This window comes from Dermochelys coriacea, chromosome 3 (assembly GCF_009764565.3).
Source record: "Dermochelys coriacea isolate rDerCor1 chromosome 3, rDerCor1.pri.v4, whole genome shotgun sequence".
NCBI lineage: Eukaryota > Metazoa > Chordata > Testudines > Dermochelyidae > Dermochelys > Dermochelys coriacea.
Window position 1 is genome coordinate 67,046,005 of NC_050070.1, and position 12,675 is coordinate 67,058,679.

Genomic DNA, 12,675 nt, shown 5'->3' on the forward strand with positions numbered 1-12,675 from the left:
ATCCTCCTTCTTCCCTTTTTAAAGATGGGCACTACATTAGCCTTTTTCCAGTCATCCGGGACTTCCCCCGTTCGCCACGAGTTTTCAAAGATAATGGCCAAGGGCTCTGCAATCACAGCCGCCAATTCCTTCAGCACTCTCGGATGCAATTCGTCCGGCCCCATGGACTTGTGCACGTCCAGCTTTTCTAAATAGTCCCTAACCACCTCTATCTCTACAGAGGGCTGGCCATCTCTTCCCCGTTTTGTGTTGCCCAGCACAGCAGTCTGGGAGCTGACCTTGTTAGTGAAAACAGAGGCAAAAAAAGCATTGAGTACATTAGCTTTTTCCACATCCTCTGTCACTAGCTTGCCTCCCTCATTCAGTAAGGGGCCCACACTTTCCTTGGCTTTCTTCTTGTTGCCAACATACCTGAAGAAACCCTTCTTGTTACTCTTGACATCTCTTGCTAGCTGCAGCTCCAGGTGCGATTTGGCCCTCCTGATATCTTTCCTACATGCCCGAGCAATATTTTTATACTCTTCCCTGGTCATATGTCCAAGCTTCCACTTCTTGTAAGCTTCTTTTTTATGTTTAAGATCCGCTAGGATTTCACCATTAAGCCAAGCTGGTCGCCTGCCATATTTACTATTCTTTCGACTCATCGGGATGGTTTGTCCCTGTAACCTCAACAGGGATTCCTTGAAATACAGCCAGCTCTCCTGGACTCCCTTCCCTTTCATGTTAGTCCCCCAGGGGATCCTGGCCATCTGTTCCCTGAGGGAGTCAAAGTCTGCTTTCCTGAAGTCCAGGGTCCGTATCCTGCTGCTTACCTTTCTTCCCTGCGTCAGGATCCTGAACTCAACCAACTCATGGTCACTGCCTCCCAGATTCCCATCCACTTTTGCTTCCCCCACTAATTCTACCCGGTTTGTGAGCAGCAGGTCAAGAAAAGCGCTTCCCCTAGTTGGCTCCCCTAGCACTTGCACCAGGAAATTGTCCCCTACGCTTTCCAAAAACTTCCTGGATTGTCTATGCACCGCTGTATTGCTCTCCCAGCAGATATCAGGAAAATTAAAGTCACCCATGAGAATCAGGGCATGCGATCTAGTAGCTTCCGTGAGTTGCCGGAAGAAAGCCTCATCCACCTCATCCCCCTGGTCCGGTGGTCTATAGCAGACTCCCACCATGACATCACTCTTGTTGCACACACTTCTAAACTTAATCCAGAGACACTCAGGTTTTTCCACAGTTTCGTACCGGAGCTCTGAGCAGTCATACTGCTCCCTTACATACAGTGCTACTCCCCCACCTTTTCTGCCCTGCCTGTCCTTCCTGAACAGTTTATAACCATCCATGACTGTACTCCAGTCATGTGAGTTATCCCACCAAGTCTCTGTTATTCCAATCACGTCATAATTCCTTGACATCACCAGGACCTCCAGTTCTCCCTGCTTGTTTCCAAGGCTTTGTGCATTTGTATATAAGCACTTGAGATAACCTGTTGATCGCCCCTCATTCCCAGTATGAGGCAGGAGCCCTCCCCTCACAGACCTTCCTGCCTGTGCTTCCTCCTGGTATCCCGCTTTCCCACTTACCTCAGGGCTTTGGTCTCCTTCCCCCGGTGAACCTAGTTTAAAGCCCTCCTCACTAGGTTAGCCAGCCTGCTGGCAAAGATGTTCTTCCCTCTCTTCGTAAGATGGAGCCCGTCTCTGCCCAGCACTCCTCCTTCATGGAACACCATCCCATGGTCAAAGAATCCAAAGCCTTCTCTCCGACACCACCTGCGTAGCCATTCGTTGACCTCCACGATTCGAGATTGGCATATCCTGTTCCAGAGCTTTTGAACCTGCCTTTTCCTCATGTGGCTCTCTAACCGTCTTAAGGCCAGGGGCCTTGGGTGGTCTCAGGAAGAAGTATTGAAATTGCAGAATTGTGCAACCTTTGTTTCCACAATGAGTGAGAGGGAGACCTACTTCTAGACAGTTTTGATGGAGGATGCCACTAAGCCCAGAATTACCATGGTACAAGATTGTAAAGGTAGGGTTGGTTGGACTGTTTAGAGAGTGCCAGAGATATGGAGGATAAGCTGATGCTTAGAAATGAGTGGCCCTCATCTCAGGGAAACCATTCCCTGATCTCTGTTTTTATGGTGGGATAGTGGGGAAGGATCTTGACTGGAAGGAGGGGAATAGAGGTGTTCTAAAGGTGGTGATGTCAATACTAGTTTACTCTTGGCACCCACTCATTCTAGTATGATTGGTATGAGAGAAGTAGTGACTTCTGACAACATAGTGGAGCTGTTAGGGCTTCTGTTGTAAACGTCAGCTCAGGTGTCAATATTACCAGTTTTGGTAGTGAGAAAGTGGTAGCAGATGGGTAGCAGGATTTTGTTATTAACAGATACTAGGTTGGAATTCAATCCTTTATATACCTGCCCTATAACAAAAGGGATTTATACTCCGTTCCTAATCCCAGGGGAATACTGAAAGCAAATGCCTCTTAGGCCTTTCTGCTTTTCCCATTTTTAGGGGCGGTAACTCAGTTCTGGGAATTATATCGGTCAATTGTTCTACTCTACCTTGTCTTGGTGTGGAGACGGTGGTGCTGGCATTCATCACCAGCACAGCTATTGGTACTGAGTTGATTTTGGCATTCGTGGATCAACTGTCAGTAGTGTGTCAGATGTCTTACTGGGAGCAGTCTTAGGAGTTGCAGTCTAGCTCAACTGTTGACTAACTGGGAGTTGCAGGTAAAAAGTGCTGTCTTGGAACACAATGCCCATTCTTCTGGGCCTGAAGTAGCCTTTCCAGAAGAAATAGCTGTAGCTGAGTGTCTCTGGATTTTCCCATTCTTGATAAGAAGGATTTATAGAGCAATAGTCAAGCACAGGGCTTTCACCTAGATAGACCTAGCTGTTGTTCTATTTGTGAGGGGAATGAGCTAGCGTTAAGTCTATATTTAAGTGTCCCTTGGTATGGGACCTCCTATACTTCTCTTTGGAAACTAATTCCACAGTGTAACACCTCTTCCTGTTAGACTTTCAGCCTGAATTTTCTTCTGTTTCATCCCATGGCTCAATCATAAGCCCATTTTCCAATCCTAAGTACTTTCTCTCTGTTCTTGGTGTTAAACCTTTAGGTAAGTCATAGACCATGTGTGTCTTTTCCCCACTGTCATTTCTTCACCATGTTCAATATATTTGCCTTCTTAGGTCCCAATCCTGCAAGCTGTTTTATGCAGGCAGTTCCTTGTGTCTACACAAAGCTGAATTGAAGCCAATAGGGGGCATTAACCTTTCTTGCTAAAACATTCCCTGCAAGCCCCTGAACATTTTTCTTGCTCTTCTTTATTGAAGCTAGATTAATTTTCAGACAGTATGTCACACCATGTTAACTATGTTTAGCACAAGACTTATATAATTAAGGTTTTTGATATAGGCAGAAGCTTGTGATAAAAGCCTGCCAAAATTAAACGTTGCTTAAAAAAACCCCAAAACCTTGAAGATGTGCTTTCTATCTAAATGTTTAAAATAGTCTGTTGCCTTGCTTTATTTTATTTAATGTGCTCAAGGCATAAGTACAATTTACAATAATAATACTGATGTTCAATTTAAAAACAGAACTGAAGGCAAAATGTGACTGATTTTAAAATCAATTTATTGCAATGTACGCTACAAAGTAATGGCAGTTTTTCACAATTTCCCTGAATGTTAAGTGCTGTGATGTTAAGTGCTGAAAACGCAGCACATTAGAAATATGACATTGAAAACAGTTTTAGGCAGTGGTCTCCATGGAAAAACGTTACTTTGACAGTATCTGTACTGTTTTTGCATAACTTTTCTGAGTAATGATGGGCTGGAATGTGTACCTACAATATTTGGTTCAGTGTTGTATAGATGCGCTATTCTGGGAGAGCTAAATCTGACTCAGTGAAGTCAGAGTTGAGGACATTCACTTCTTCTCAGAACCCAACCCTGCAATTGCTGTCAAATTAACCCTCTTTCTTGTAAAATGTCTAAGAAAGCAGGACCATCTTCACTTTCCCTTTAGAATGGCTAGTGGCCTATGTTTCAGATATGGACAAGATGGAGATTGAGCAGTAAGCCCTTTCTATAGAAGGTGGTGGTTGGTTTTTTAAATGGTCTGAGTCACTAATATGGGTCAATAGCTATCTACTCACCCCACAACTGTGTAAGAATTAATTTGGTTCTAGAGCTTTAGCTGCCATAGGCAGCATGGCCACAGTTAAGAAAGTTGTGGAATGTAAATTCACAGGCAAAAGCAAGGAGAGCTCACATGTGAAAGAATCTAAACCCTATGTACTGTCAACGCACTGCAGCTTTGAGGTTAATTTTTGCTAGCATGGGGAGGGAGGAGAAGGACAAAGGAGAAAGTTAAGATCTCTAAACTGCTGTGGATAAGATATTTAGTCAACAATACAAGATATAGCTGTGCTGCTCAGTCCTGCATTAAGTTGGTTCTCATTTTTATTATGACTCACTACAAAAATTCAAATCTTTCTTCTTTTCATTTTCCAAATATGAGAGGTTTTGAGGGAAATCAGCAACAACTTCACATGCCAAACCAGCTGTCTTGCAAGGTAGAATCCAGTTTATACATTCCTGGACAGGGCCTGAAGAATACCGATTCCACCATTTGACAATTTTGTCACATTGCCCTCCTCCTCCCCTGCCAACAGCAGCCAGTCTTGATTCCTCTTATGGCTACTGGGGCAATCTTAATGGCAATTTTCATTTCAGATATCCTTTAGTTCCCATCCTTAAGGGGCGGATACTCATCTGAGGCATCTTCAGATCTAAAAATGGTGGTAGTCAGAGAAGGCTGGGCATTATCCAGATCCAAACACACTGACCACCTTCAGAAGACAACCGGAGAGTGGCCTTCCTCCCCCCCTCCCCCCGATAATAGTCCTAAACCTCCACAGGGAAAGGGACACAATAGAAATCCTGGGTTATTTTAGGGAGCTTCTCCAAAGGTGCTGAGTCCTTTAGGAGGGAGGCTGTATAAGCTTTATTTATCCAATAGCTAGTCCCTCCATAGAGTTTTCCTGGAAGCTGGGGGCATAGAGAGAGAACAGAAAAAGGACCAAAGCTATTTCCTCCACCTTGTCTTCCTCTAGCTGCCCGTTCACCTCTATGCTGAAGTGGTATTGTGATTTGTGAGAGACCCAGAGAGTGCACAGTCCAGACCTCACTCTTAAAAAGAACTGCATTGACCATAGTATGCCACCACTGCTTGTGTACAAGTGCTGCAGTGATGAGCTGCACACAGAGGATACATACTCCTTTCTTCCTACGGTCTCTGTATTGCTAGAAGTTGGCTAGAAATACCTACTTACAGGTTAAAAGAAGGCAGATGCCAGGTAAGTTTAAGGGGAGGAATGGTGGCAAGTTTCCTCTTCTGGGTGGATATCTTCTGCCTGAGTGACAGTCAAAGATATGTAGGGTTGTATTCTGCTTGCAGGCAAGTGCTGTCCTGTCTGCTGAAGTCAATGGCAAAACAATCCTATGTACATGAATGGAAGTAGGATGGGATATAACCATCTAAAGTAATCAGCTTTGCTTAAAACCCATTTCATGTAGTGGATACATTTAAGGAAATGTAGGCTGGCTGAGCGTGAGGAGATAGAATTCTACAGAAAAAAAGTGTGGGGTACCTTCCCTGGAAAAGATACAGAGTACACTCAAGGGCTCCTTAATTAGCAGCAAAAGGCATAACAAGAACCAATAGATGGAAGCTAAAGCTACAACAACTCAAATGGGAAATAAGGAGCACATTTTTAAGTGAAGGTGATTAACTACACAGAGAAGTGGTGGATTCTCCAAATAAATACTGGATGCCTTTCTGGAAAGTCTACTTAAGCCCAATACAAGGCCTCTTATAAGATCAGTAATGGAGATAAATGGAGTTAATGAGCTGTGAGCTATAGGTCAGATTAGATCTAATAGTCCCTTCCTTTAAATTTAAATAATATTTGGCCACCAGGTCCATGGGGACCAGCAGCTATGCAGTGGCATTTTGGAACTCTTCGGGGGTTCCCCACCATAGGGCACCTCCTCAAACACAATCACACTGTTGTCTCAGACGCTAGGACACCCTTGTACTGTGCTGAGACACCACAGATCTGGACTCGGGTACAGAGCCTCTGGAAGAAACCCCAGAGGCCCCTGCAGACAGCGAAGAACTAACGGAGGGTCCTCAGCCCATTATAAACTCCTCCTCTCCAGTTGAGGCAGTAGTGGCACCAGAGGTCTCCCTGCCACAAGATGGCCACAAGGCACACTAGAACCTCTCAAAGTGGGTAGCCTCAAACTTGGAGGTCCTAGTGGATATGATCAGAGACAACTCAGTCTCAGATAGTGTGTGATTTATGGGTCTCTCTAGAGTGGTTTTACCACTTACTGAGGCCATTATGGACCCAGTCAAGGCTCTGTGGCAAACCCCTGCCTCCCTCCTGACTACAGCAAAGCGCACAGAGTGCAAGTACTTTGTACCCACCAAAGAGTATGAATTCCTTTTTTCGCACCCTCCCTGGGATCCCTGGGTGTAGCGGCTACCAACAAAAGGGATTGCCAAGGATAGACTGGTCCTATGCTCAAGGTGAAGGATCCAAAGAAATTGGACCTGTTCAGATGAAAACCAAATTCCACAGAGGGCCTTTAGCACCACAAAGCAAATCAGCAAGCATTGCTGGATCACTATGAATTTAATATGTGGGAGTCTATGCTAAATTTTAAAGACTTGCTCCCCCAGACTGAAGACAGGAGTTCTCAGTCTTAGTCAAAAAAGGGGAGACAGTGGCACAATCTTTTCAGGTGGCCCTGGATTCTGTAGCAAGAAAAATTGCTATGTGCAGAGCTCATGGTTGTAATCCTTGTGACTCCCACATGAGGTGCAACAATACAAGACTGTCCCTTTGAAGGGTCATTGTTCTTTTCTGAGCAAAGAGATGCTAGGCTGTACAGTCTCAAGGACTCAAAGGCAACCTTAAAATCCCTGGGGCTGTACAAACGAGCAGGATCAAGGAAGCACTACAAGTTACTTCTCACGATCAGATAGAGCAAAGGATTCAGGCGCAGACCTTGTCCCTAATCTTCCTCAGCAGGTCCTGTGTAGTCTAGCCCCAGACATGCAGGATCTTCAAAGCACTTGTTTCGACAAGACACAAGCTCAGCATTTCAGAGTAGCAACCGTGTTAGTCTGTATTCGCAAAAAGAAAAGGAGTACTTGTGGCACCTTAGAGACTAACAAATTTATTTGAGCATAAGCTTTCGTGAGCTACAGCTCACTTCATCCAGCATTGTAAACCTCTCTACATTGGATTCAACTACCCCTTGTTCTCCAACTGCCTTTTCCACTTCCTAGATGTCTGGACTCAGATTACTGGGTTCTCAGTTCAGTAAAACTGGGTTACACCATCTAACTTCTGTCTACCCCACCTGCCTACCCCACTCCCCCTCCTTGCCTCTCTTCATGGACCCTTCTCAAAAGTAACTGTTGGAACAAGAAGTTAAATCCCTCCTTTGGGAGGGAGCCATGGAAGAGGTTCCATTTCACCTAAAATGAAAGAGGTTCTAGTTCTGCTACTTCCTAATTCTGAAAGCAGAGGTGGTCCATTGTAGACCTGCGTCATCTCAGTTGCTATCTCAAGAACTTAAAGTTCCCCATGGTCTCCTTAGCTTCCATCATTCCTTCACTGAATCTAGGGGACGGGTATGCCACCGTCAAGCTAAAGGATGCTTATTTCCATATTTGATCTTCTGAGGCCACAGACATTTAAGTTTTGCAGTGAACCAAGGTCAATACCAGTTTGCAGTGGTCCCATTTGGCTTGTCAGCCACCTGGGAATTTTCACCAATTGCATGGCAGTAGTAGCAGCCTGCCTCAGAAGAAAGTCCACATTTTTCCATACCTTGATGACTGGCTAGTCAAGGGCCAATCTAGAGCTTAGATGGAAGCAGACATCCATCTTATTCAATTGACCTTCAGTGCATTGAGTCTTCTGCTGAAGGTCCAAAAACATACAGTTCATCAGTGCAGTCCTCGACTCCGTGCAAGCAAGAGCCTACATCCCTGATAAGATCCCTCCAAGCTCATCTGATCACGACAGTGTGAAAGCATCTGAACCTCCTGGACCACATGGCATCATCCACATATATAGTGCAACACGTGAGGCTACATCTCAGACCTCTCTAAGCCTAGCTAGCCACAGTATACTCCCCCTCATGTCATCACCTAGACTCACTGTTCATGGTGCCTGCAGAGGTCCTCAGCTCACTGACCTATGGCTGAACCACCACAGAGCATGTGCAGGGGTACCCTTCTAAAAGCATCACTCATTGTTGTCCATAGTATGTAACGTATCAGCCCTCAACTGGGGAGCCCATTTAGGGTCCCTCAGGACTCAGGGCCCCTGGTCTCAAGAAGAACCCTCTCTCTCCATCAATGTCAGGGAGCTCAGGGTAGTTTGACCTAGCCTGCCAGGCATTTTTACCTCACATTATGAGCAAGACTCTTTTGGTCCTCTTGGACAATAAGACAGCCAAGGTCTACATAGGCAGGGCAGCATGTGTTTTTCCTCTGTCAGAAAGCAGTCCACCTGTGGGAACTCTGCATTGCTCATTCCATCAGCTTGAAAGCATCCTACCTACTAGGAACATAGAACGAGCTGGCAGCTCACCTCAGCACGTTTTTCTCCTCTCACCACAAGTGGTCTCTCTGACTGGACATTATGAGGGACATCTTCCAATGGTGGGAGGCTCCCCTTATAGACCTGTTTGCCACCTGCAACAACAGGAATGCCATCAGTTCTGCTCTCTGCAAGGTCAGAGCCCGGGGTCCCTCACCATGGACAAGACACCTGTATTACGCATTTTCTCCTACCCTACTAATTCACCAGGTTCTGATGAAGATCAAGCGAGGTCATTCTCATAGGCCCACTGTCCCACAGGCATCATTAGCTCGCCCCCGGGGCTCTTAAATCTCTCAGTGGAGGCACTGCCACGGCTTCTGCTGCAACTGGACCCGATTTTCCAGGACCATGGTCGGCTGCTCCACCCAAACCTCGGGTCTCTTTATCTGATGGCCTGGAAGGTCCATGGATGAATCCGCAGGACCAAGCTTGCTGGGGACAGGTCCGTGAGATCCTACTGGGCAGTAGGATGCCCTCCATCAGGGCCATGGTCTTCCAAAATGGAAGCGCTTCTCCACCTGAAGCTCCCAACAGCAAATTTCATCCTTGCAGTCCTCCCTGCAGCTCATTTTAAAGAGTACCTCCTACTGCTGAAACAAGATCTAGCTGTCTCTTCAATCAGGGTTCACCTATCAGCCATCCCAAGGTTGACAATTTTTCTCCATTTTCTCAAAGGCCTGAAGAGGGTGTACCCCAGGTTAGAGATCCAGTCCCTCCCTGGAACCTGAACCTCATCCTGTCAAAGGTTACAGGGTCTGTTTGAGCCCCTAGCAATGTGTTTGTTACCACCCCTTTTCTGGAAAGCGGCCATCACTTTGGCCAGAAGATTCTCAGAGATCCAGGCCCTCATATCTGAGCCACCATATACGGCCTTCAAGGACAAAGTTCAGTTATGATCACCTAAAGGCAGTCTCTCAATTCCAGTGCAATCAAGAAATCTTCCTACCACTATTCTACCCTAAATCACATGTGAATGGAGAACAGAGACTTCACTCTTGGATGTTAGGAGGACCCTGGCTTTCTACATACATAGGACTAAACCATTCCACAAATCTACTCAACTCTTCACAACGACAGCAGAAAGATGGGTCTCCCCATCTCTGGGCAGAGAACCTCATCTTGGATTAGTTCTTGCATCTGAGTGTTCTATGAAATCATGGGCATCTCTCCCCCCTCCCCCCCCCCCCCCAGCTAATCTGATGGCTAAGTCCACAAGGTCACAAGCCTCCTCCACTGCTTTCCTAGCACAAGTGTCAATTCAGGACAGCTGCAGGGTAGCAACCTGGTCGTCAATCCACATTTGCAACGCACTGTGCCATTACCCAGCAGGCTGGAGCTGATGCTGGCTTTGGCCACACAGTATTGCAGTCAGCCTGCCCTCGAACTCTGAATCCACCTCCTGTACAGCTGCGTGAGAGTTACCTACATTGGAATGGACATGTGCAATCAAAGAAAAAAGTTACTAACCTTCCCATAAGTACTGTTCTTTGAGATGTTGCACATGACTATTCCAAAACCCTCCCTCCATCCCCACTTATTGGAGGCAGTCAGTAAGAAACTGAAGGGGAGCTGGTTGGCAGGGGCAGTTATGAGTGAGACATACCAGACATGCTGGAGACAACCCAATGGATACCACTAGGGGAAAAAAATTCCGGCAAGTGTGCTCAGGATGTGCACACTCCTACAGTGGAATGGACAGTGCAACACGTTTTGAAGAACAGTTACAGAAAGGTTAGTAACTTATTTCTCTTAGATGTCTAAAAACTAACTCCTGCAAAGTTCCCAGGTTTGCCAAAAACCTATCCTATGGAAGCACAATCCCCCTTTTCAGACTTAAATGGAGACAAAGGCAAGAAGTTCGGATCCCATGTGAATTACAGAAACCATTTTAGCGAAGAATAGCACCAAACTGGAGTCCTTATGTCACACAAGTTAACCAGAAGACAGACCTAGTCATTAAGCAGCATTTGAAATGGCTTTTTGTATCAGCCACCTGTCATGGAATACTCAACATACTTTTAAACTATGGTTGTTGTAGTTTGTGGAAGCTTATTCACTGCTAGCACCTACCACATTCTAGACTTGTTAGGACTTGTAACTGAAAATATTGACAGAACACACACCTCTTTAATACTACAAACCAGTTTTTTGCTTCTGCGTGCTTGGCTCTAGTCTTTCATTAACAATTCAACACTGATGGTCACTTTCCCTTGCAAGTCATTCTGTATTAGTTTGCTCAGATACTCAGCAAGAACATGTTTTGTCTCCACCCTTGCTTTGCCCACTTCAGTAACTTCTCAAACATAAAATTGCCAAATACAACATCATGATTCAAGACAGAAGTGAAAAAAAAAATTACTAGCTACTACAAGATGGAAAGGTAATACCTTATGATGGCTAGAGCACAGGATTGGGAGCCAGATGCCGTGCCAATGACTCACTCTGTGTTACCTTAGCGTCTGTGGCTTGGTTTACCCATCATTAAGGCTATGGGCATGTTATGCAAATTGCAGAAGTCACAGATTCCGTGACTGAGACCCCACAGCAGCCCATCCACCATGGCACTGGAGGGCCCCTGCAGCTCCTAGCCACCCTGGGTAGTGGCCCTCTTCCCCCAGCCCTGCAGTGCAATGGGGAATCCCATGGAGCTCCCCAGCCCCAGTGGGCAGTAGGGAACCCTGCAGTCCCCCATTGCTGCAGGGGAACCTCCAGCCCTGCGGGAGGGAGATTCCCCTGAGCTCCTAGCCCTGCAGTCAGGGGTCTCTCCCAGCCACTGCATGCAGTGGAGCAGGGCGCTGGACCCTCCTCACCCCATTTTGTCAAAGATGTTTTTAGTAAGTCAGGCAGGTCACAGCTTCCATGAATCTTTGTTCATTGCCCATGACTTTTGCTAAAAATATTTATGAAAATCATAACCTTACCCATCATACACACACACACACACACACCCCTACCTTTCCTCACAGGTAGGTTCAATATTTGTGAAGCCTTTTGAGATTCTCATATGTGAAGTACATTATACATTAGAGAAATGTTAATAAAAACTACATTCTGGAAATTAGCTAATACCGAATCCACACTTGGGTCACAGGAAGTTTAGAGGTATTAGAGACACTTGTGATTTATCTTCAGCTATAGAGAAATAAAGTTGAGATCAGAAAACACTCAATATTGGATTTTAGATCATTTTCTAGAATGATGGAATATTTATCCAAAGTTCCATAATGTTTTTACTCATCACATTTTCTATAAAGGTCAAATTACAGTATGGGGAGTGGGGGGTTGTGTGTATATCTAGAATGACTAGGATGAGTAGTGGAAATAATGTACTAAGAAAATTTTTAGCATGGGGGTGGGATAGAGAGGAGATGGCTCAAGTCCTATTTTGTTCTATGCATCAGTGACCAAAGAAAGCAACATTGCATTTAAAAAACAAAACTACAATGCAGCGCTAGTGCTATTAAATGGAGATGTTACAACAAAATTCAGGACTTTTGATCAAGATAGAACAAATAAAAATAAGTACTTCAAATTGGCACACAAATTTAGAAAGGAATTGATCTTAAAAGTGGTCACGCACCAAACAAATTTTGGAAAAAAAGATCTGGCAAGTGTGATGCACAAAACAAAAACCCCGAAAAAACACATATCATTAAAATAAGTTCTGTGTACACAACAACAGTTCTTGTATTATAGGAAACTGCTGATGTCATATTTGGAACAATGTCCTCAATGTTACTTCTCTTACATTAGGTCAGGAGATAAATCTGTGTGGTCCTTCGCATCCATTCAGTCACCCACAGAAGAGAGTTTAAACAAATTAACTGCCTCACCAACACTTTGGTGAATGCAGTCTTTCAGCCTAGAAGGAAACCAGACTTCTTGTGCTGCTGGTTTTGGCTAGTATATTACCAGTTACATCACCTTGTGAAGAGTGACATGGAGCAGATGTTTGACTCCTTTAACATTCAGAAACCAAGA